A 1,689-nucleotide genomic window follows, 5' to 3' on the forward strand; every position below is an offset into this window, starting at 1 on the left:
CCCTGGGCCTGACTGCTCTTCTGTCCAGGTGCAAGGCTTTTATCCCCTTTCTTCTGTTCTTCTGGCCTGCTCCTCTGGGTGGGCCTGAGTTTCCCCTCCTCACCTAATCCCTTCAGCTGATTGCTCTTCTCTCTGGCATCCTGGATTTTATCCCCTTTCTCCTGTTCTTCCAGCCTGCTACTCTGGGCGTCCCTGAGTTGTCTCTCCTCACCTGTAACCCTGGGACTGACTGCTCTTCTGTCTGGGTTCAAAGCTTTTATCGCCTTTCTCCTGCTCTTCTGGCCTGCTACTCTGGGCGTCCCTGCGTTATCTCTCCTCACCTGTAACCCTGGGGCTGATATATGCATAATATATACATAAATGGATGAATACACCATGTTCCTGGATAGGAAGGCTTAGGATCATTGAAATTTTAATACAACCCAAAGTAATCTTCAGATAAAATGCAATCCTAATCCAGATTCCATCATCTTTCTTTAAAGAGATGGAAAAAGTAATCACCAAATTTGTATGGATAGGAAAGAAACTCCAGATAAATAAAGCCTGCTAGGTCTGTAGGGAAGGTGAGTGTTTGGAGCTCCCAAGCCAGGCCAGGTAAAAGAGCCAGGAGCACAGGGCAGGTGGGTATTGGAACAGCTAGGGGAGGCTGGGAAGTGAGTGGAGTGGTTTAAAAGTTTGGAGACAAACTTCTCTGTAAGTTTGTTGTACTGTAGTGGCTTGCATGTTGCTGTGAGGCTGGAGGCTATGTCACCAGTGTCTCAAATGCCAGAAGGGTTACCCAAGGTGGACAGGTTTCAGCAGAGCTTCCAGACTAAGATAGAATAGGAAGAAAGAAGAGGTCATCTACTTTTCAAAAAATTGGCCACTGAAGACCTTATGAATAGCAGTGAAACACTGTCTGGTACATTACTGGAAACCTTTATGAATAGCCCTGAAACATTGTCCAATATAGTGCCAGAAGATGAGCCCCTTAGGTCAGAAGGCACTCAAAATAAGAGCTGCCTCCTCAGAGTAGAGCTTGCCTTAATGATGTGGATAGAGTAAAGCTTTCAGGGCCTCCATTTGCTGAAGTGGCACATCTCAAGATGAGAAGAATCAGCTGCAAACATCCATTAATAATCAGAACATGGAATGTATGAATATGAACCTAGGAAAATTATAAGTTGTCAAAAAATGAAATTGAATGCAAAGATCAATATCCTAGGCATTAGTGAGCTGAAATGGACTGGTTTGGGGCCATTTTGAATCAGACAATCACATGATCTACTATGCTGGGAATGACAAATTAAAGTGTGACATTCATCATCACAAAGAATGTTTCGAGATCTATCCTGAAGTACAATGCAATCAGTGATAGGATGATATCCATATACCTACAATGAAGAGCACTTAATATTACTATTACTAAAATGTACACACCAACTACCAAAGCCAAAGGTGAGGAAATTAAAGATTTTTACCAACTTCTGCACTCTGAAATTGACCAGACATGCAATCAAGATGTGTTAATTATCACTCATGATTGGAGTGTAAGAGTTGGAAATAAATAATCACCTGTAGTTGGAAAATAGGGCCTTTGTGATAGAAATAACTCTGGAGATTGCATGATAGAATTTTGCAAGACCCACAAATTATTCATTGCAAATACCTTTTTGTCAACAACACACATGATGGATATACACATGGACT

At 42.0% G+C, this 1,689-nt stretch overlaps 1 pseudogene; it reads right to left on the reverse strand.

The window, feature by feature from the left end:
* LOC103199384 overlaps positions 1–1,689 on the reverse strand; it is a 4,896-nt pseudogene that overhangs the window by 2,694 nt on the left and 513 nt on the right.

Source organism: Orycteropus afer, unplaced genomic scaffold (genome assembly GCF_000298275.1).
Source record: "Orycteropus afer afer isolate SDZICR_OR568_19922 unplaced genomic scaffold, OryAfe1.0 scaffold00110, whole genome shotgun sequence".
In the NCBI taxonomy this organism is placed as follows: Eukaryota; Metazoa; Chordata; class Mammalia; order Tubulidentata; family Orycteropodidae; genus Orycteropus; species Orycteropus afer.